At 46.2% G+C, this 22815-nt stretch overlaps 1 protein-coding gene across 5 annotated transcripts in view; it reads right to left on the bottom strand.

Annotated features, from left to right (window-relative positions):
- Positions 1-22815, bottom strand: part of LOC146060339 (protein 4.1-like) — a 158350-nt gene that overhangs the window by 115335 nt on the left and 20200 nt on the right. Inside the window, exon 1 of one of the 5 annotated variants that reach the window (XM_083173435.1) lies at positions 17992-18308. The exons of 3 other annotated variants lie outside the window; for them this stretch is intronic. The gene's annotated coding sequence lies outside the window, so the exon portion shown is untranslated. Of the gene's footprint in view, positions 1-17898; positions 18309-22815 lie in introns of those variants that run through there. One more of the 5 variants, XM_083173433.1, reaches the window with a different exon arrangement.

Below are 22815 nucleotides of genomic sequence, written 5' to 3'. Positions count from 1 at the left end.
CCAATCAGGATTCAGGACACATAGCACTAAAACAGCCTTGGTATATGTGTTAAATGATCTTCTGGTGGCAAGAGACAGAGGTGACTGTTCAATCTTAATCCTTCTGGATCTGGAGCATTGGATAGTGTGGACCATGGGCTTCTGATTGAGTGTCTGAAAAATTTCTGTGGACTTGATGGCACAGTACTAAGCCTGTTCAAATAATTTCTCGCTGGCAGGTTACAGAAAGTAGTAGAGAATTTCTTGTTGTATCTGCGCACTGATTGATGTTATGACTAGCTGCGAACACATGGATCTGACTGGGATCCAATCTTTTTGAAGGTATATCATTTTTGTGGGTTAGTGTCGCGCTCTGTCTTAATTATTAATCAATATGCAGTGAATGTACATATATATGGGTGCATATGGCTGTATACAGTAGAAATTGGATTCAATTAAATTGTACACAATTGGCCACAAAAAAAGTGTCAATTGGTCATAAGCATAAGTTGGATAGTCTGTATGCTCAGTCCTTACTGTGCGCATCAAAGGTTGGTGATTCCTCCCTAGGATTGCGTAAACTTTAGGAACAGTCTGATAAGTCTCTGGTGAGAGCACTTGTATAATAGTCTCTTAGGGTTATCTGAGTGCGGCGTCAGATAAGCTAGTGGATTCTTCGGGTACCCCTTTAACAGCCTGATGTCACTCCTAGGTTTTCGGAGGAGTGTGCGGTAGGTGCAGTTTAGGGGGACTGGTGTCACTTCTGCTTGGTGCCGTGTTGCTGCGGCGTCGCACACGTGTGGGGGACACTGTATACGTCTGCCGCTGCCCTCTGCGGCTGAAGCAGGGACTTGTTTCAGTGGACCGGCGTCGCGGCTGACCTTGTAGCCGTAGGCGCGGTCTCAGTTACTTTTGCCGGGATCCCTCCTGCCTCACTGCTCGCTCGCAGCCTCCTACTTACCCTGTCCGGTCGCTTGGTTTCGCTTCCGTGCGGCTGCCTGTGATCGTCTCAGCTGCCGCCGTGCAGGTGTGGGTGGTATGCTCCTTCCAAATCCTGTGTGTACACAAAGTGTCTCCAACGCGTTTCAGCTTTACAGCCTTCTTCAAGAACAGTTAGGACTGAGCATACAGACTATCCAATTTATGCTTATGACTAATTGACACATTTTGTGGCCAATTGTGTACATTTTAATTGAATCCTTATTTGAAGTAAATTACAATTGCAAACATTCTAAGTCTATTACAGGTTGAGTATCCCGTATCCAAAATGCTTGGGACTAGCAGAATTTTGGATAACGGATTATTCCGTATTTCGGAATATTTTAATATTTCAATTATGTATTTTGAAGTATCTTGCATTTATGCTGTATAAACACATCAACCACATGAAATGCACACAAATATATTTTATTTGTTCAAAAAACAAGGTTTCAAAACATGAAACAAAATTTGTGTACTATCTCAGGCAGTGAATTTGAATGCCAAGCAATCATTTTCTTGCACATATATAGTGCCGGTTACATATCATGTCCTCAGTAGTGCTGTTACAAATGTCACCAGTAAGTTTTAACAAAAAAAAAATGGAATGTATGGTTTTTGGAATAATTTGGATAACGGATACTCGGATATGGGATACTCAACCTGTACCAATTTCTACTGTATACAGCCATATGCACCCATATATATGTATATTCACTGCATATTGATTAATAATTAAGACAGAGCGCGACACTAACCCACAAAAATTATATAAGGTCACAGAAAGTGTCAACTGGAGTATACTCATCTTCATTCATGCCACTGCCATTTGGGGGCGCTCAAGGTTCTATTTTACTCTTTGCAGTGTACATGGTGCCACTGGGTGAAATAATTAGGCGCCATGGCCTTGTCTACCACTGTACTTGTCCTTTGCTCCGGGCACTGAAAACCCAATAACAACCCTAAATGGCAGTCTAGCTGAGCTCCAGGAATGAATGAGTGCCAGTTGGCTGAGACTGAATCCTGATAAAACAGAAGTCCTTGTGACCGGACCTTAACATCAAAGGACAAGACTGCAGCATAGCCACCCAACTGGACTGACACTTGGGGGTACAGAATTACAAAACTCTGATCATGTGCGGAATCTTGGCATGGTACTGGATGGTGGCTTGACACTTAAACATCAGATATCAGCCACAATCAAATCCTCATTCTTTCATCTGAGGAACATAGCCAGAATCAAACAATTATGAAAGATGTCGAACATGCAAACATATCTAAGTGACTCTGAGGTCCCTTATATTTGCGTGTACCCTTGGGAGGAAGTGGGCGGGCAGCTGACATCCGGTCCACCCCCGGCACCAATGGGCGTGACTATCTGCCGATGCTCCACTACCCCCAGCCACAGCCTTGGGTGCGTGCACCCAGCGTATGCACATGCGCAGAAATGCGGCTGCGCATACGCCAAACATCAATCCCTGTGTGAGCGAACGCTGGCTGCGAATGGACCAGAATAAGGTCCATAGTGCACAATATAAATGTTATGTAAATCTTAACTGATAATCCTAGACTTTCCTTTTGAGCAGAGGAAATCCTATGTCACAATGGTGATGTCATTAGGACTTTACTGTTCCTGAAAGAATTGTTGTTGCTGTTGGGGAAATCTGAGGGCAGTGTCACAACTACTTCAGCATATTCAGAGTAATTTGGCACAAAAAAAACAAAACAAATATAAACTACCTTAATTTACAAATCACACATATCTGCTAGCGCTTTAGGTCAGGATAGATTATTCAATTCGGAAGCACTAAAGGCGTGTACATATGGTGCAAATTTTATTAGTGGACTATCTTTACTAAGCAATTTTGATGAGATGCACTGGCGATTTTGTATTTGTTCATTATGATAGTCTGTGAGCTAGTCAAAACTGCCTGGCCTGATTTTGCTAGTGTCACACGTAGCCGCGACGGAGCGCGGCGGGTACAGTACTCACCCGTCCGCGCCCGCCGCCGGCTAGCGTGTGCAGGTCCCAGGCTGCGGCGTGCGAGTAGGGGCAGCTCCAGGTAGGGATGGCAGCAGGGGAGGCCGGCGTCGCCATCTTGGTTGAGGGCAGGAGACAGATTGGCCCAGAGTGGAGGTTCCCTCCTCTTCCTGCGCTGTCAGCCAATGGCAGCCGCCCCCTGGGGATATAGGGGATCTGCCTAGGCTGTTCAGTGTCAGTGCAATGAGTCTTTGGAGTCATTCACAACTCCTAGCTGTTTCCTGGATCCTGGCTCTTTCTCTCCTGACTCTGGTGCCTTGCTCCCTGCATCTTTCTACAAGGAAGTTTTCTCCTGACACCAATGCTGCAAGTCCTACCTAGTGCTTGTTCCTGCTTGTGTCCCAGAATTACCCTGCTCAGCTTTCCGCTGTCCTTCTTCATTCAACTCATTCATTCCATCATCTTTCAGTCATCCGGATCCATTTCTTCTATCATCAAATCAACCTCTTTCCGGATCTTCCTCTATGTACTCTGGCTCATCAAGTATACGTTTCCAGATTTACCTGCCCGTTATTAGTATTGTGCTGGACTCTATTTAAGTTATCCAACTGTCACTTAAAGAAGTATTTGAGTGAAGTTTATCATTTATGAAATCCGTTATTAAACCGGCACGTTTCAATCCTACTCCTCCTGGTCCGTCTCCAGTTCCTGTGCACCACACGACTCCATCCAGCCCTTTAGCCGTGACAGTTTGCACTGACCCGATGGAATCGGGTGAAGCACAGGCCTCCATGACGGATGTTCTTCAAGGCATCATGGCTCGCTTGGAACAAGTAGAGGCTACCCAGCGTCAAGTGGCTCAATTCCTCCAGACCTTGTCACCACCTCAGGCGGCTCCCTCAGTTTCGGCAGCACCTACCTCCGGAGCTTCGGCCTCTGCTGCTTCTCCGGGGCCAGCTGCTCCTCACCATCTGCAGCTGTCAACCCCCAGTAAATATGACGGGTCCCCAAGAGGGTGTCGAGGATTCCTGAATCAATGTGACGTCCATTTTACCCTCCAGCCTTCCAATTTCCCCTCTCCCAAGACTCGGGTGGCTTACATCGTGTCCCTACTGGCGGGCCCAGCCCTGGAGTGGGTGTCCCCCCTCTGGGAGCGTGCGGATCCCATCCTCAACAACTATGAAGAATTTGTGGCTTCCTTCCGTCGCATCTTCGACGAGCCTGGCAGAGTGTCCTCCGCAGCCACGGAGATCCTAAGAATTCGTCAGGGCAGTCGCCCAGTGGGACAATATGTTGTGCAATTTCAAACCCTGGCTTCCGAACTCAGATGGAACGAAGAGGCTCTCGTCTCTGCCTTCTGGAACGGCCTAGCCGGCCGCATCAAGGACGAGTTAGCAACTCGCGATTCTCCTTCCACCCTGGCTGAACTCATTTCATTATGTAACAAGGTCGATCTGCGACTCCAAGAACGCCAACTTGAGAGGAATCGCTCTGATCGCCTTCGCCCTCGATTCCCTTCCAATGTCGCACCCGCTTCCAGACCAACCCCGCCTCCTGCGGTGTCAACAGATGAGCCCATGCAAATCAACCGCTCTCGTCTTTCTCTCGAAGAGAAGTCCCGAAGACGGCGAGAGAATCTGTGCATGTACTGTGGCTCCTCAGCTCACCTGTTGGCTTCCTGCCCGCTGCGGCCGGGAAACGACCGCTCCTAATCTCCACGAGGGAGGTCCGATTAGGAGTCTTGCTTCCATCTCCCTCTTCTTCTGATTCCACCATTCCGGTTACCCTTGTGTGTCCCCAAGGGAGAAAAAGAGTTCAGGCCCTATTGGACTCTGGGGCAGCGGGAAATTTCCTTTCGTCTTCTTTTGTCACCCAACATGCCCTGCCGGTGCAACCCCTGGATCATTCGCTGGTCCTCACTGCAGTGGATGGGAGTCGAATTCGTAGTGGACAAATCACCCATCAGACCACCCCGGTGACACTGCTCATAGGAGCTCTACATCAAGAGACCCTCGAATTCTTCATTCTTCCACAGTCCTCACATCCAATGGTCCTGGGCCTTCCCTGGCTCTCTAAACATAACCCACACATCGATTGGACCAATATGGAGGTCAAGGCCTGGGGAACAAATTGCCAGTCTACCTGCATTCCTCAGATCCTTCCGGTCTACCAGACCCATCCACAACATGAGGATAACTGTCCTTCATCCTCTTCAGCTCCACCCTTGTCTATACCCGCACCATACCGTTCATTTACAGATGTCTTCAGTAAAGGAGGTGCCGACACCCTGCCTCCTCACCGTCCTTGGGACTGCCCGATAGAACTGGTGGCCGGGAAATTCCCTCCTCGTGGCCGCATCTATCCTCTGTCGCTACCCGAGACTGAGGCCATGTCCTCGTACATTCAAGAGAACTTAAACAAAGGTTTCATTCGACCATCTACTTCTCCGGCCGGGGCCGGGTTTTTCTTTGTGAAAAAGAAGGATGGCGGTCTTCGGCCATGTATCGACTATAGGGGCCTGAACGACATCACCATTAAAAACCGCTATCCCTTACCCCTTATCGCAGAACTATTCGACAAGATCAGAGGGGCGGCAATCTTTACTAAATTGGACCTGCGAGGGGCCTACAATTTGATCCGGATCCGTCCAGGTGACGAGTGGAAGACGGCTTTTAATACGCGCGACGGTCACTATGAATACCTGGTGATGCCCTTCGGCCTTTGTAACGCCCCCGCCGTCTTCCAACAGTTTGTAAATGATATCTTTCGGGACTTGCTGTACCACTCCATCGTAGTCTATCTAGACGATATACTCATCTTCTCTCCAAATCTTCAACTTCACAGACAGACAGTGTCCGAAGTCCTACGACGTCTTCGCCAAAATCAACTGTTCTGTAAGTTGGAGAAGTGCGTTTTTGAGGTCACGTCCATTCCATTCTTGGGTCACATTCTCTCCGCCACTGGGATAGAGATGGACCCAGAGAAGGTGAGAGCCATCCAAGACTGGGCAGCCCCCACAACGCTCAAAGGAATTCAGAGATTCCTAGGGTTCTCAAACTATTACCGGCGATTTATCCGGAACTTCTCTACTATCGCTGCTCCCCTCACTGCTCTCACTTGCAAAGGAGCTGATCCAAGCCGATGGTCGCCCGAAGCATCCTCTGCCTTCCAGCAGTTAAAAAGAGCATTCGTGACGGCACCAATCCTCCTCCAACCAGACCTCGACAGGCCCTTCATTCTCGAGGTGGACGCATCCTCGGAAGGGATCGGGGCCATCTTGTCACAAAAAGGTGAGGATCAAGAATTACACCCTTGTGCCTTCCTCTCCAAAAAATTCCTTCCGGCAGAGAGGAATTACCCCATCGGGGAACAGGAGTTGCTTGCAGTCAAGGCTGCGTTAGAGGAGTGGCGATACCTTCTGGAGGGGGCACGGCATAAGATCACCGTGTATTCAGACCACAAAAATCTGTCCTTTCTTAAACAGGCTCAGTGCCTTACTGCCCGCCAAGCCCGTTGGGCGATGTTTTTTGAACGCTTTGATTTCCAAATTAAATTCCGACCTGGAACCACGAATACTAAGGCGGACGCTCTATCCCGCTCCTTTGAGACGACTTCTGACCTAGAGACACCTCCTCGTCCAATCCTCGATCCGGTGGTCTTCGCCCAAGTAACCATACAGCCATCTCCTCCTCCAGGTAAAACGTTTGTTCCCCCCGAACTCCGCAAGAAAATATTGACATGGGCACATTCTTCCCGCTTCGCAGGGCACGCAGGAGCACAAAAGACCTTGATGTTCCTGTCACGTTCTTATTGGTGGCCAACCATCCGCCACGACGTAACCAACTTCGTCGCCTCTTGTGTGAGATGTGCTCAGCATAAGGTGCCCAGAACAACTCCCGCTGGTCCTCTCCGCCCTCTAACCATTCCCACAGAACCATGGACCCATCTGTCAATGGACTTCATTTGTGAACTACCTCCCTCAAAAGGTCATACTGCAATCTGGGTAGTGGTTGACCGATTCTCTAAAATGGTCCATTTTTTCCCACTAAAAGGTCTCCCCTCTGCTCCAGTACTGGCCCAGCTGTTTATCTCAACCATTTTTAAACTCCATGGACTGCCCAAAGAGATTGTATCCGACCGCGGAGTACAGTTCGTTGCAAAGTTCTGGAGAGCTCTCTGTGCCGCGGTACAGGTCAAACTCAAGTTTTCCACTGCCTTTCACCCCCAGACCAACGGCCAGACAGAACGGGTGAATCAAGACTTGGAGGCCTTTATCCGACTGTTTGTCTCGTCTTCCCAAGATGACTGGGTGGATCTTCTCCCGTGGGCAGAATATATGCATAACAACTCCTATCACTCTTCCTCCGGAACCACTCCCTTCTTTACAGTATTCGGCAAACATCCACGGTCTCCGGATTTCTCAGAATTATCCTCTTCCGAAGTTCCTGCAGCAACCACTTCATTACAACGCTTTGCTAAAATCTGGTCAGAAGTCCACACCGCTCTTCTTAAATCTTCCGCCCGATACAAGAGGATGGCAGACAGAAAAAGAAGGGCAGCGCCCCGATTGAAAGTCGGAGACCGGGTATGGCTGTCTACCCGCCATATACGCCTCCGTCTGCCCTCTATGAAGCTGGCTCCTCGGTTCATTGGGCCATACCCTATCATCCAAGTCATTAATCCGGTCGCTTATAGACTTCAACTTCCTCCTTCCCTAAGGATTTCGAATTCCTTCCATGTGTCCCTCCTCAAGCCTTTAAGGTTGAACTCTTATCAAAATAGGATTCCCAAACCGCCCAAGATTAACTCCGAGAGTGGGGCTGAATTCGAGGTAAGACGCATTATAGACTCTCGCTGCCGCAAATCTCGTACCCAGTATCTGGTGGAATGGGTTGGGTTTGGTCCTGAAGAGAACTCTTGGGTGGATTCCATTGATCTTCACGCTCCGAAGCTGATAAAGCAATTTCTTCAGAGAAATCCTCACAAGGCCCATAGGCGCCCTGGGGTCACCCTGAAAAGGGGGGGTACTGTCACACGTAGCCGCGACGGAGCGCGGCGGGTACAGTACTCACCCGTCCGCGCCCGCCGCCGGCTAGCGTGTGCAGGTCCCAGGCTGCGGCGTGCGAGTAGGGGCAGCTCCAGGTAGGGATGGCAGCAGGGGAGGCCGGCGTCGCCATCTTGGTTGAGGGCAGGAGACAGATTGGCCCAGAGTGGAGGTTCCCTCCTCTTCCTGCGCTGTCAGCCAATGGCAGCCGCCCCCTGGGGATATAGGGGATCTGCCTAGGCTGTTCAGTGTCAGTGCAATGAGTCTTTGGAGTCATTCACAACTCCTAGCTGTTTCCTGGATCCTGGCTCTTTCTCTCCTGACTCTGGTGCCTTGCTCCCTGCATCTTTCTACAAGGAAGTTTTCTCCTGACACCAATGCTGCAAGTCCTACCTAGTGCTTGTTCCTGCTTGTGTCCCAGAATTACCCTGCTCAGCTTTCCGCTGTCCTTCTTCATTCAACTCATTCATTCCATCATCTTTCAGTCATCCGGATCCATTTCTTCTATCATCAAATCAACCTCTTTCCGGATCTTCCTCTATGTACTCTGGCTCATCAAGTATACGTTTCCAGATTTACCTGCCCGTTATTAGTATTGTGCTGGACTCTATTTAAGTTATCCAACTGTCACTTAAAGAAGTATTTGAGTGAAGTTTATCATTTATGAAATCCGTTATTAAACCGGCACGTTTCAATCCTACTCCTCCTGGTCCGTCTCCAGTTCCTGTGCACCACACGACTCCATCCAGCCCTTTAGCCGTGACAGCTAGGTCATTCTGACTTAGCAGGGCCGTGCATTGAGATCGGCTGCATGTTTAAAACCATGCGATTTTGGCTAAACTTCTAGCTGGATTTTGACTAATCAAAATTGCATCGCCTGTACTCGCCTTAAAGGTGCATACACATGGTGCAATTTGAGCTTCCCATAGTCAAAAATCGGAAGAAAAGTTAGCACAAATCATACAGTGTGTATACAGCTTGCGATATGGACACATCCCCACCACCCCCAGAGTTCGGCATCGTAAGAAAAGAAAATAGACTGTGCAGGTAAGCCAATTTTGACTATATTGAATATAGTCTAGTGTTCTAGTCAATATTTGCCTACTCAAAATCTCAAGTAAATATAGTTAATATTGTATGGTTCTGGGCTCTAGGGAGTTCAAGGGAAATCACAGTCAAAACTGTCCATAGCAAAAATCTCACCATTTGTATGCACCTTAACTACATAAAAACAACTATGGGGTAGATTTATTTATAAACAAATAAAGTTACATTTTTTATATTGACTACTTTTTCTTGTATAAAGTTTCTATATTTATCTTCTACCACAAAACTAAATCATCATGGGACCAAAAAAAAAAAAATCAACAATTATTTATTACCAGTTATTTATATAACACACACATATTCTTCAGCGCTTTACAGAGAATATTTGAACATTCATATCAGTCCCTGCCCCAGTGAAGCTTACAAGCTATATTCCCTACCACATGTACACGCACACATATTCTTTTAGGGTTAATTTGTTGTGAGCCAATTAACCTAGTTTTGTATTGTGGAAGGAAACCGGAGTACCCGGAGGAAACCCACACAAGTACAGGGAGAATACACAAACTCCACACAGTTAGGGCCATAGAGGGAATTGAACTCATAAACGCATTGCTGTGAGACAGTAATGCTAACCATTACACCATCCGTGCTGCACAGTGTGAAATGTATTATGGTATACAAAATATTTTTTTGTAGACTTGTCAGTTTAAGCAACAAATTGCAAAACTGTAAAATGCGGTCCGCTCACAGAGATATGAAATAAGTTACATAATTTCCTACAGAGAGAGAACCTTGATGGGCACTTATGATTTCAGAGTAGGATGATCTATTGATTAATGCTATTATTCAGGCATAGGAGTATAAAGCTGGCCATATAGTACTGCGACTTCTCCCAGGGGAGAAGTGGCAGCTGACCTCCTTGAAGCGCCCAGCAGCTTCCCTGGCGGCATGCGGTCCTTTCGATATATTGCATGCCATCCCAGCAAGTGCTGCCGGATCTGATATATCTATAGTACAGCACTTACGATCTAATCTGATGTGAACTAGAAGTAAAACACATGCCATTAGCTACTTTTTACCCTATTGCTCAACCCGAAGGTTAAAGGCATATCTCCCATGACAATATGTTCCCCTTACATGCAGTGTGTTTTTGCATGGACATAATATGGTCTGCATGGTGAGAGTGTTCAGGAACCAGAACAGCAATGGTGAGCCTGTGCAAGTTGTGTCAACCCGTGTCTGCTTACCCGGATCTCATACACGGGTAAAAAGAAGGGTTTTACCCGTGTATGAGATCCGGGTATGCAACCCGTTCACACTGCCAAAAAAACATGTGTTAAAAGGCAAATTTCTGGGTCAACATGCTAGACCCAGGAATTTGCCTGCAGTGAGAACAGGGTATTATTTACTTTTTTTTTTTTGGTCTACACATGAAACCTTTTCTCTAGCTCTCTGAGATGACTCAGTATAAATAGGCAAAACTAAACTTTTTAGAGGCTACTAGCATTTTTATATAATACAAAGGTAGGCTTTATGGTCTTTTTACATAATAGTGTGCATTAAGGCCAGCTGGAAACCTCATCAATACCGGATTACATCATTAAAGAAAACCAGGACATCTGGCATGTCCGATAACATGTCATGCTCACTCAAGATAAAGCAGATTGTAAAACAACATGTAAACAAATAGTGGCCTTTAATTAGCATCGGGTTTATTTAACAGAATTTACTTAGGCGCTTTTATAAAACACTCAAACGTAGCTCAACAGAAAATGAACAAATAGCTCAAGTCAGAGATAACATTCAAACTTTTTTACGTTGAAACTAGCATATTTCAATAACATCTGCATATCTATATAGAACCCAGCTTTAATGTGTTGCTGTTTGTAGTATAATGTTTAGATTACTTTTATACCCATATCTATTTATTTATTTATTTACGGTTTCTTATATAGCGCACACATATTCCTCAATGCTTTACAGCAGGGGTGGAGAACCTCAGGCCCGGGGGTCGTATGCGGCCCCCGTAGCCGGTTTGAGTGGCCCTCCCACCCTTTGCCAGGAGTCAAGTACAGGGGAATTCTCTTGAGAAGTTGGTAGTTCTTGTGAGATTCCTCTCAATTAACAGCAGCCGGAGACTGTCAGTCCTATTCAGCGGCCACCGTCAGAACGTGAAACGGCTGCAGCAGGACATATGGCCCCCGAAGGATTTTTTTCTCCATACAAACGGCCCTTGGCACAAAAAAGGTTCCCCACCCCTGCTTTACAGAGAGAATATTTGAACATTCACATCAGTCCCTGCCCCAGTGGAGCTTACAAACTATGTTCCCTACCACATGTATATGCACACAGACATTCTAGGGTTGATTTTTGTTGGGAGCCAGTTAGCCTACCAGTATATTATTGGATTGTGGGAGGAAACCGGAGTATCCGATGGAAACCCACGCAAGTACGGGGAGAATATACAAACTCCGCAAATAGGTCTATGGTGGGAATCGAACCCATGATCTCAGTGCTGTGAGGCAGTAATTCTAACCATTACACCATCCCTACTGCCCAATCATATTAACCTCTAAAATACTGGGGCAGAGAGATGGGTGCCAGATGACCTCCTGACAGTACCCTGACCTCAGAATCCTGATTTAAAGGGGCTAATTCCCCCTCATCCACAACCCCAATAGAGGGAGAACAGGACCTGTGACGAGCGCAGCAAGCCACCGAGCCCGCAGCCTGGAGAACACAGCGAGCCGGCAAGGGGCTTCTTTGCACTCAAACCCTCTGTCGGAGTATCGGCAGTCGGGATTCCAATGTCGGTATACTGACCGTCGGGATGCTATCAGAGAGATACAGAGGTGAATGTTAATCTATACTCTAAAGGTCCTATATAAATGGCTGATGTTATTATGATCACATATGATAACTGGAGGTTTTTCCAAGATACAATATCATTAAATAATTTCTCCAACATTAATTAAACAGAGGACATTTGAATGTGGTCACACAAGGCAATAATATCAGTGTTAAAGAACAGAACCCTAGAATAATAGAAATTATTAATCTAGAACTCAAAGCAAGAGGTATCGGCCTATAAATAGCTGTCCTAACCTCTCTTTTAGAGTGGGTGGTAAAAGCAGAAATAAATAAGCCTTATCTACCCTAAACTTAATAGGAACAAAATGAATGCTTTTGGCCACTGCTGATGTCTAAATTAAATGTATCACCTTCCTAAGTGATTTTGTGATCCCAAGTCATAAACATTCACAAAGAAAGACCCCATCTGATGCACCAGCTGAAGCCTATTGGTGTCAAATGTCATCACTCGTGAATGCCAAGTAGACATTGCAGAAATGACACAATGACATCATTAGATTGGGGTTCTGGTCAAAGTAGTATGTCACCAAGGTCATAATATCACTCTCCAAGAAAACGGATGAATTCAATTAGCAGCACTAATCTACTTTCCGCTAATAGATGCCAAAACTATTCAACGGTCTCAAGTATGTCTGTATTTTATTGTCATAATGCAGCCGGTCTCCCTTATAAAGATGGGAGATCATAGGTCGGTATGCAATTTTTGAGTGCGGATCGTGCTCATTAAGGTCGGGTTTAGTTGAGTAGTTGAGTATATAACGGCTCAACTTGACCAAACTAACGGCATTCTGCAAAACAGTCCAGTAGTAGCGCTAAAACTGGTGACTCTTTGCAGATTTCAGTTCAGAGAGTGCAAGCTGAAATGCCAGTGCCAGCAGCCAGATATGCCCGAATGGAGCTACATTTGAATGGCTATTTTGGATACCCTCTAGTGGCTGCCAGCGTCAATACGGCTCTATGTAATAATGCCCGATAACAGATAATATTATAGGCAACAAAAAGGGGCTGTAATAGAATGCCTCAGGTAAAAAAGCTTGAGACTACCCACCCTTTTTCAACATTGTTAAATTATAGGGGTTAATTAAATTCCCCCTTTTAAAAGGTTTGGAATTCTGAAGAGATAAACTCTAAAGGGGTGTACACACGGAACGATTTTTGCTAGTGAGCGACTTTAAGCAATTTTGACTAAGTGATTTGACTAAATGCACCAGCGACTTTGACTAAGCGATTTTGACAATACTGGAATTAACATACTTGCTTAGTATTCATTGCAGATCGCCTAGTGAATATCTCCCTCAGCAGTGAATAGCAGCGATTTTGACTAGACAGTCAGCGATCTAGTGAAAATATTCTTGCCTGGCAACTCTTATTTACTAAGCGATATTACAGGGACATTTGTCTAACCTTTACAGAGATCTTTACTAACCTTCTAAGCAATTTTGACTATGTAGTCAAAATCGCTTAGAAGGATCGCTCCGTGTGTACACCCCTTTAAAGCTGGGTACACACTAGATGATATGACACCTGTTCTTTTGGATCAGAGCAACATATTAGGTGCATCGACTAATGTTTATCCATGATATACATGCTCCTGCCGGTCACTAAAAACATTCTCTGGAATCAGTAAATGTGTGTATGCACTTTGCTGTATGCCTGGGCCCAGTGGCAGCGATGTCGGGCTGGGTACACATCGTTAATTGTTTGCATAGCTTAAGAGATCCTAGCAAGTGAACTGAAGTGGCAGATGTGCGATTCTTTGGGGGGCGTGCCTACGTAGGTGCTGAGCTTCCCCCATGCACCGCGGACAGCGGCGGTGGGGACGAATGTGCACGGCTGTTTGAGCAGGACATCGATAAATGGACATCGATAAATTTTACACTTTAAAAATCGGCTAAAACAGCCCGTTGAGAACACTATAAAGACGAAGGTGGACAAGTTGATGCGCAATTATTTTGCGTGGGACTGATGAGTGACTCCTGCTGAAAATGTGTATGTATATGTATATAAAGTTACATTTTAAAATGACTAGTGCGTTCCCCCAAACAGTTCTTTTCCTCCTCTTCTTGTAAAATATATATGTGCGGACACAAGTCAGTATTTTTAGATCAAAAAGTAAATGCCACCCCGTTTGTGATGTGTTGGTCATTTGGGCTATAAAATATATAGATCTATCTATTTCTACAAATCATGTCCTTATCATTGTTGTACAGAATACCAATCCAATGTACTGCATCATAGACAAATAGAAGCAACGTCCATGTTATTTGGCCCACTCAAACAACAGTCACCTATAGGACAGATATGTTATAATGGGGCAGACGTATTAAGCTTGGTGAAGAGATAATGTAGAGATAAAGTGGAAAGTGATCTCAACAGCCAATCAACTCATAACTGTAATTTTTCAAACATAGCTGATTGGCTGGTACGTTATCTCCACTTGACCTCTTCACCAGGCTTAATAATACCCCTTTCACATCGCACTTTTAAAACGGTAAATTGCCGTTTTTTTCCCTTTTTAAAACGTTTAAGCCTGCACTGTGAATGCACCACAGCCGATTTACCGTTTAAAGTTAACTGGCATTTCGAACCGTGTAAAAAGCAGAGTCCTACACGGTTCCTTGCCGTTTTTTGTGCAATGTGAATGTGTACATCACAGTGCAGGCTTAAACGTTTTAAAAAGGGAAAAAAAAAAAAAAAACCCGTCCCCCATGTACCTGGAAGTGTCGCTGCCCGTGGCTGCCCGCAGAGACCCGTAGCTAGTGACCTGTGAGGGCGAGGCTCCTGCTTATACAGGTGCCGGCGGTACTATATGCTGCGGGCGCTGCTAGTGCTCCCTCCATGGGCGCTCCCTGTGCCGGCATGCACTCTCCCTCCCGGACACTTCAGCCGCATGTACGCTGGTGCTGAGATGTCGATGTGGCCCGCCACTAGCTGCAGGAGCCTCCGCCAGGAGGATTACAGGCGGAGATGGAGGAGTTCCGTCATTGATGTGCAAGGTGAGGACTGGCGGCTGCGGGAACAGGTGGACAAGCTGAACAGCCAGGTGGACACACTGTGCGACTTGACTGAATGCCGTGGATAAACTGGCCAGGTACTCCGGGGAATGGGGGGGGGGGGGAGTGTGGTGCCTAGGGGCAGGCTGACCCCAAAATCCGGCCCTGCAGAGTGAGTGACACATTGCGGTCTCTCATCACACGACGCGTTCCCAGATGGTTTCCCCTTCCCTCTCTCAACACAGAGACTCCAGACACCGAACATAAGATTTTGCTCAAGCAAAATTCGTGAGGTTGCTAGGGATCACGGGGTTTCCGTGCGCTGCAGCAGGCTGCTGGGGATCTGGGTGCGCTGCCGCAGTTTGCTGGGGATCTGGGTGCACTGCCGCAGTTTGCTGGGTATCTGGGTGCACTGCCGCAGTTTGTTGGGAATCAGCACATACAACCCCCAATTGTATTTAGCTTAAAAAAAAAAAAAAAAAGGGAAAAAAAAACGGCAATTTACCGTTTTAAAAGTGCGGTGTGAAAGGGGTATAAACCGGTATTTAAAACGGTAATCTGCAGCAATGTTAAGGCTCTGACCCGTTTTAATTACCGTTTTAAATACCGGTTTTTAAAACGTGTCGGCGATGTGAAAGTGGTATAAATCTTCCACAGTGTGTCTGTCGGTACTTGTGTATTTTGGCGGCGCCCCCGATGTCCGTCGTACGACGAACAGATCGCATCGCATGCCATGCACCCGATGGCATACGATGCGATGCGACGCGATTTTGACCCCCTATACGACCAAAAATCGTATAAGCACCCTAAAGGGTGCTTTTGAGCACCCAAATGGGTGCTTACAATGTTAAATGCACCCCCACGCCACCCCCCCACTATAAACGTGAACCCGAAGCGTGGCGAGCGCATCGAGCCCGCGAGGGGCGGCGGTACGCGTCCTACGACCTTTTCATACCCCCACTATCCACGTCGGCGTGGAGTTGAGAATAGAATAGTGTGGCGAGCGCAGCGAGCCACCGAGCCCGAAGCGTGGCGAGCGCAGCGAGCCCCGCGAGGGGACGCGGATACCTTCACAGGTAAACGCGTCCCTTCGCGGGCTTCACAGGTGTCCGCGTCCGCTCGCCACGCTTCGGGCTCGGTGGCTCGCTGCGCTCGCCACACTATTCTATTCTCAACTCCACGCCGACGTGTATAGTGGGGGTATGAAAAGGTCGTAGGACGCGTACCGCCGCCCCTCGCGGGCTCGCTGCGCTCGCCACGCTTCGGGTTCACGTTTATAGTGGGGGGTGGCGTGGGGGTGCATTTAACATTGTAAGCACCCATTTGGGTGCTTAACATTGTATAAGCACCCATTAGGGTGCTTATACAATGTTTAATCGCATCACATCGCATGGCATTGTATGCCATGTACAATGGCATACAATTTCAAAATTGTATGCCATCGTGCACTATCGTACGATATCGCGTCGCGTCGCATACCATCGTATGCGTTATGGTATGCGATGCGATGGGCGCCGCCAAAATACACAAGTACCTGTCTGTCCAAATCTACCTTAGATCTACTAATTTGGATAAAGTAATTCACATCTAGTTCTTCCATTGGGCTATAGCATTAAATTTTAATATGTTAATATGTATACATTTAAGCTGCATCACATCTTCTGTGATCACTAATGTTCATTCAAATTAACCCATTTCCAATGCACACAAACTCCTGACCCTAGAACATTCTAATAAAATAAATCTCAACTAGGGAGTAGTTCACATTGAAATGATGCAAAGAAACAATTATTGCAAAAAGAAATAAAAAAAATATATCAAAGTGGAAATTAAGAAAATAATCTACAGGAATCACCCTCTTAAAGGCACATATGACATATTCAATCCTGGATTTAGACTGTCGGAACTTTCGAAACCTGGGCTGTTTTCTCCCGGCTCGATAGTATATCGACAGGTAGAATTCAATGTTCCGCCTGTCCACAGTCGGAAAGGGGGGGGGGGGGGGGGGGGGGGTGTCGGTGAAAGCAGCCGTGGATTGTCAAGATCTGGCCGTGACTTCGACAATTCATGGCCATTTTCGACAAAACAGACCTGACTGGTTTTAAAGTCGGATCCATTTAGCCGAATTCTGTCTTCAATGCTGTCGGAAATGACAGGGGAAATAGTGGTGGGGATAGAATACCACCCTAACTGTTGATAATAATCACTTTCAGACATCAGTATAACCTGTAGAGTGCTGCGCACACAATACAAATAAACACACACACACACACACACACACACACACACACACTGAAGGTGTCGGCAATAAGGACAGAACCACAAACAGCTTTCCCTAAACCAACACATTCCTTATAGTGCTGCATTGTTTAGAATAAAATGCCCTAGTGAAACAGAATCTTATTAAGTTAGGTTCCCTTCAAAGGGCACCAGCTTTTGTTTGGATAATTCCAACGCAGCTAGATTTGCTGGACCTCAAACAATTGTGTATTCATAACAAGAGATGGGGCAACACGAATGCATGTCAAAGTATAAAAATTACAATGTTGAAGGAGATTATGGAGCTTTAAAGAAGCCAAATATAGAATGCGTAAACACTACACTCAGCAGTATATTTTATTTTCCATACAATTATATGTTCATTTGTTATCACAATTAACTAAACGCAACACACACACACTATATATATATTCCCAAGCTTTCCAAACTTGCGATCAATGTACAGTAGTAGATATTAGGCTGTTGATCACAAAACATACAACTTGCTTCTTGAATAAAGAAATGAAGCAGGGAAGACAAACACACCAAGCAAGTACACTGTAAACCGCTATGTTTACATTGCTCGGATAATAAAAAGCTACAATAAAGAGGTAAACAATAGAAATGGGCACAATCTTATAATGCACACACAAAAAAAATGTCACTACTTCTTCTAGAAAGCCATTGCTGAGAAACACACAACACATTAAATATAGAAATATACAATTAAACATGACACTGACCTTTAGACACCAGGCATTAGCACTGAACGGGCTTTTCCTTTGCCAGCTACACCCAAGGTGCCTGCTGCTCTATCAGTTAATAGGTTATCATACCTCTACAAATGCTTCTCTCCACCTATCTGGGCTTCTCGATGCCACAAGGAAAGCAGATAGGAGGTGATGAATTTGTTCCTGAGCCCTTGATGATTAAAAAAAAAAAAAAAAAACAGAAAAGAAAAAACCCTTCTACAAACACACACACATACACCCTCTGGGGTCTGCACTCTATTATCATATGCCTGCCTGCTCCTTCCAATCTATTCTACTGCTGCCTTATTTTGCATACTATGGTAATATTATACAGGAATACAAAAGAGGATCTACTGTGAGACAGTGTTATGGAGGAGTAAGGGGCGTATCAAAGTGGGGGATGTGGCCGAGGAGGCTTTGTTTACGATGGATAGAGGAGGGTTTATTTATTTTGATGGAGTTCAGGCTCAGCTTTAACCTGCAGTCTCCAGAGGTAAAAAGGGGAGGTGAAATTCACAAAATAGGGTAATACAAAAAAACAAAAACATCCAAATGAGATGAACGCAATAACGACATATGCCAATCTTCATATGTAATGACATGTGCACATCCTATAGAAAGTGTCATTATTGTGAATTATTATTCTGAAGCCATAAGGAACTTTGTTTAGGTGTGCAAGACAAAAGTCACTAAACATTCTTTATGTTAACAATCGCGTTTTTCTGTGTTTCAACAAATCGGTATAGGGACCTTTCTAGTGTCGAGAGGAAAAAATAAAACTGAGGGGGATCTAAAGATAAAAAATGCTGACAGGGATATACTGTCATTTTTAGACTTTTGCGAGGGGTGGTAACAATAAATTATTATTTGTTCAACAGCAACATCAACTACAAGAGGATTTAAAAGGGAAAATATTTTGTCCACTCCCTTATCTATGTAAATCAGCCCAACCTCTCTTGAGACCACCACGTGTGGCAGCAGGAAAATAGGAGCATTGATGGGGTGTGTGCACTGCACAAAGCAGATGATAGAGAAGGAGCTGTGACTAATTCATCACTGCCAAATACGCAAGCAAGAGATCATGCCTTCTAGCTGATTGACTTTACTATACGAATACTATGCTATTTTATAGAATCTGTCAGTGTTGCTGAACCAGAGCCAATAGCACGTAATAGCAAACCAAATTGCTGACACGTTGTAGGGTTGGCAAATATACATGTTAACAGTGCACATTGAAACGTCACACAGCAAACACAATCAAATACATACAGTGAGGCATTTCAATTGCTTTTTTTCACTTTCCCCTATCTAAAGTGACAGAACGCAGGGTGATATTCAAAAGTTTGTTTTTCATCTATAAAGCTGCTAAACCCATCTAAACAGGCGTAACATGAAAAGTGTTGTTTGGGCACCCAAACAGATGACCTTCCATAATTTATGCAGCAGAAACAGAGCAACATCATAATTGGCAGGTTACCGTAGGTAGAAAATTACAAAACATTGGCACACAATAAAAAAGTTATAACAATAATTTACACTTAAAAGCTTTTTAAAATATTATATGCTGCTCCCGTATGCTAACCTGGATTGTTACCTTAGAAATCATAATAATCATATATTATAGAAAGGGAGTGCATGTAGATATTTAATAAGTTACTGTATTTAATAACATTGACTTAATAGTACAATATAAAAAAAAAATTAAAACTATACAAATATTCCCATGAAGATTTAGTAAATAATAATAAATATATTTAACCAACAGGACATTTTCTACGATTAGAGTCAAACAAAGTCAATAAACCTTATAATTAGCTTTCTATAATGCAATGGTTCCCAAAAATTCTTGAATCACAGCACCCTAGCATATCAGATTTTTTTTTTACAGCATGCCTAGGATAAAATAAATTTATTAATACATTTTTAAAACAATATTAAATTGTGGTGCCAGGGTCGTCAGAGCAGGGGGCTAGCCCCCCAAATTTGAGAGAGGCAGCGTCCCTGAGCTTATGAAGGGAACAATGGGATAGCAGCAGGCGAGCTGTGCAGAGAAGCGCCTCTTTCAAAAGTCTTGTGGAAATCAATGGGCGGCTGCTGATTGGCTGAAAGGCTGAAAGCTTCGCCAATCAGCGGTTCCCCAGTGCATTTAATGGGACAACACCGAAAAGTGGCGCCACCCTCACACTGAGGACAACAATACCTATGCTGCCCCCCCGCCAACCCTGGTGGCACCCCCGGACTAAGAACACAGCAGGCACCTCTGCCCTTTGGATACTGCAGACAACCTAGCATTGAGTACAACACAGGCATTCATGCACTGCCAACAGAATTGCCACCACCGCATTGAAGAAAACAACTGGCACTACTATCACGCCTGCACCACTGGTACCCCCTGCACTGCCAACATCGCCAGCAACCTTGCAGTGAGTAAACAAAAATCATCCCTGCATGAACTGAGGATAGCATTGGCATTCCTCTACTGCTGACACTGTATGCACTCCTGCCCCCCCCCCCCCTTCCCTCGCTATGAGGACAACACAAGCACCACCAACACCCATCATCAGAGTAAGTGTATTATTGGTGTATCTGATTCCCACTGTATCAGACCCATACTTTACCCAACCTACACTGTATCAATTATGCAGTGTGTCCTACCCACACTATGGGCCTTATTCTGGCTCACTCTCAGAGGCAAATTCCTTCTCAAATGGACAAAACCATATGCACTGCAGGTGGGGCAGATGTAACTTGTGCAGAGAGAATTAGATTTGGGTGGGGTTTTACTTCAAAGTGAGACCTATATTGCAGTGTAAAAAAAAGCAGTCAGTATATTCCCTGCACAGAAACTATAACACACCCAAATCTAATTCTCTCTGCATGCTACATCTTACCCATGGGGTTTACATGTACTCTCGTATCCCAATGTTCCTACCTTTGCTTTGTAACAGGTCCTTACATTTGAACTTGCCTCCTTGTTTATTTTAGCTAGTCAGTGACATTATACATATTAATTTTGGAGTGGGTTAAGTGCAGCACTCCGCCCCTTGGTGTTGGGTGTTGGTGGCGTGAATAACGAGTCCGTGTGCGGTGTTTTAAAAGGAAAAAACTTTACTGATAAATGATGCAGATATACAAACATGTAAATCCCTTTTTACAGGTACATTGACAGTGCAGCATACATACAAAATACACGTATTTACAGACAATATAAACGGTGGGTAAAAATAATGGGGAAAGGGGATAGGGGGATAATGGGGCACTGGGTGCACGTCAGGGGTCTGCCCTGCGAGGTGGAGTGCCCGGGGGACGGGTGGCGGATGAGGGATGGCGGCCCCGGTTGTGGTGATCTCCCCACTCCGTGGGGATTCCAGGGGTGGGGTTGGATGGGTCCGGGTTGGGAGCGGTGGATCACCGGTGGGTACAGGTGCGGCGTCCCGCTTGCCTGTACTGAGAGCAGTCCTGTGGCGGCATTCAGGTCCCGGGTTGCTGCTCGAGTGCGGTCTTAGGTGGGATGGGATGGAGGTGTGTACTCGCCGTGTGTGTGCGGTGGTCTGGGGTCGGGGTGCGTGGCTTCCAGGATCTGGGCGCTCCGTGTGCCTCCTTTCCTGGTCCGCTCGATCGATCCGGTGTTCGGCTGTTCACCTTCTCAAACTGGGGCCGTGATCGGTGACGTGGAGCGTCTGGCAGAGGCCACAGTCGGGGGTTCGCTGGTGTACGTCTCCCCCGCTGTGGGTCCTTGCTGACGGATCCCGGTTACTCATCTCTTCCTGTCCCCGGCGTGTTGTTTCCTTTCCTTCACGGCCGTCTCTCCCTCTTCTTGTGCTCGCCGGGCAGGTCTTTGTGCCGCACGCTGGTGTTATCTCTCCGGGTGCTCTCTCACGTGGGTGGCCTTGCCGGGTTGTGCTGGTGTCGGTGCTCTCGATAGTGTGGGTTCTCCAACGCGTTTCGGCCTGGTGTCGGCCTTCTTCTAGGGAGCTTACAGTGTCTGTGTCCCGACTCCTTTAAGTAGGCGGGGGGCGGGTCTGTGGTGTGCTGGTCTGTCTTCTGATAGGCGCTCCAGGCAGCGTACGTGTGCTGACTGGCTAGTGCCTTGGTTCTTTTCTCCTATTGGTGCTTGTTCTTGTTTTTCAGGGTAGTGCAGGTATTTTCTCTTTGCTGTTTGTTTGCCCCGAAGGTTCCTATTATGGGATTGTTGTTTTTGGTGTGTCATTGATATGGGGGTATGGTAGTGGTACCAGCAGAGGTACCATACCCCAGGGTTGCCGACCCTTCCGGAATTTCCGGGAGTCTCCCGAAAATCGGGGCTCCCTCCCGGCCCCCCGGAAGGGTGGGCAACCCTCCCGGATTCAGGGGGGACCCCCGCTGTACCCCGGATCGCGGCATTAAAATGCCGCAATCCTCGGGTCTCAGAGGAGGGGGCGGAGCTAAAATGACACAATCGCGTCATTTTAGCCCCGCCCCCTCCACGGAGATCACTACATTAGCTGGTTTACCAGCATGGGGGTGGGGCTTGGTGATGTCACGCTTAAGCCCCGCCCCCTGAGCGGCTACTGAATCTCTCCTCTCCGGGCTTCTCCCGGAGAGGAGAAGAAGAAAGTCGGCAACCCTGCCATACCCCCATATTAATGACACACCAAAAACAACAATCCCATAATAGGAACCTTCGGGGCAAACAAACAGCAAAGAGAAAATACCTGCACTACCCTGAAAAACAAGAACAAGCACCAATAGGAGAAAAGAACCAAGGCACTAGCCAGTCAGCACACTTACGCTGCCTGGAGCGCCTATCAGAAGACAGACCAGCACACCACAGACCCGCCCCCCGCCTACTTAAAGGAGTCGGGACACAGACACTGTAAGCTCCCTAGAAGAAGGCCGAAACGCGTTGAAGAACCCACACTATCGAGA

This window comes from Crinia signifera, chromosome 2 (assembly GCF_055691185.1).
Source record: "Crinia signifera chromosome 2, ASM5569118v1, whole genome shotgun sequence".
In the NCBI taxonomy this organism is placed as follows: Eukaryota; Metazoa; Chordata; class Amphibia; order Anura; family Myobatrachidae; genus Crinia; species Crinia signifera.
The sequence above is the reverse complement of the archived record's forward strand: the minus strand, read 5'-3'. Positions and strand labels throughout refer to the sequence as shown.